This window comes from Salmo salar, chromosome ssa04 (assembly GCF_905237065.1).
Source record: "Salmo salar chromosome ssa04, Ssal_v3.1, whole genome shotgun sequence".
Taxonomy (NCBI): Eukaryota; Metazoa; Chordata; class Actinopteri; order Salmoniformes; family Salmonidae; genus Salmo; species Salmo salar.
The window spans coordinates 87,015,056-87,016,829 of record NC_059445.1 but is presented as its reverse complement, the minus strand read 5'-3'; positions in this window follow the sequence as shown (position 1 = coordinate 87,016,829).

Sequence of the window (1,774 nt, the reverse complement as noted above, 5' to 3'; positions counted from 1 at the left end):
CACCAATAACCCAGCACCAATAACCCAGCACCAATAATCCAGCATCAATAACCCAGCACCAATAACCCAGCACCAATAACCCAGCACCAATAACCCAACACCCTGCATCAATAACCCAGCATCAATAACCCAGCACCAATAACCCAGCACCAATAACCCAGCACCAATAACCCAGCACCAATAATCCAGCACCCTGTGTCAATAACCCAGCACCAATAACCCAGCACCAATAACCCAGCACCAATAATCCAGCACCCTGTGTCAATAACCCAGCACCAATAACCCAGCACCAATAATCCAGCACCCTGTGTCAATAACCCAGCACCAATAACCCAGCACCAATAACCCAGCACCCTGTGTCAATAACCCAGCAGTTTTCCTAAGAAAACAACCCAACTAAGTGACCCAACGCCTGCAACCCATCAGTTAAATCAACTAAACAACACAGAATGTTCTTTGTTTTTTTTGTGTGTAGAGTAGACAGCTTCAAAATGACTCACAAATAATATGTTCTTAATGAGTGACATAAGGTTATGCAGTAACACTTGACATTCAGTTCTTCCACATGTGTAGTAGCTCAGTGACAATAGCAACATTGTTGTTACATAGGACGTTGCTGCTTTATAATTGCATAATAATGGTGTTATTACATCAGTGGAATAAGGTACAGTCGCTATTCCTTGTGTACAGAGTTAGAAAAAGTCTGCTCTTTGCTGTTGTTCTGGGATTGATTTGCACTTTTCACACCAAAGTACGTTCATCTCTAGGAGACAGAACTTGTCTCCTTCCTGAGCGGTATGATGGCTGCCTGGTCCCATGGTGTTAATACTTGCGTACTATTGTTTGTACAGATGAACGTGGTACCGTCAGGTGTTTGGAAATTGCTCCCAAGGATGAACCAGACTTGTGGAGGTCTACAATATTTTTTAGGAGGTCTTGGCTGATTTCTTTTGATTTTCCCATGATGTCAAGCAAAGAGGCACTGAGTCTGAAGGTAGGCCTTGAAATACATCCACAGGTACACCTCCAATTGACTCAAATGATGTCAATTAGCCTATCAGAAGCTTCTAAAGTCATGACATCATTTTCTGGAATTTTCCAAGCTGTTTAAAGACACAACTTAGTGTATGTAAACTTCTGACCCACTGGAATTGTGATACAGTGAATTATAAGTGAAATAATCTGTCTGTAAACAATTGTTGGAAAAATTACTTGTGTTATGCACAAAGTAGATGCCCTAACCGACTTTGCCAAAACTATAGTTTGTTAACAAGAAATGTGTGGAGTGGTTGAAAAAGGAGTTTTAATGACTCCAACCTAAGTGTATGTAAACTTCTGACTTCATCTGTAGTTTTAGTTTGTGTCAGATTCCCTTTTTATACGTGCACTGGTTGAAAAGAAACCAATGTGAATGTAGGCCCTGCAGGCTAACAGGGCCTACAAGTTGTCAAATAGGCCTATGCATAAATGTCTACTCTAGGGTTACCTTTCAAGCTCAACTCACTGATTTCTGAGATCAAACTTGATCTGATATATAGTCCTAAACTATTGATAGGCCTATCAGTTTACAGTACAATCTGTGCAGTGTGCACACAAGTCTCTCCGTCTCAGTAGCTAAATCAAACGTCAACATAATACATCAATGTGCTTATCTTATTATTCAAATTATTTTTTTTAATATATATTAATTTCTATCAATATTGCTGAATGAAAACTTTAGACAGGAGAATATTCCAAAGCATTTTCTGCTCTGGGAAAAGTTTTGTTTCCTGTC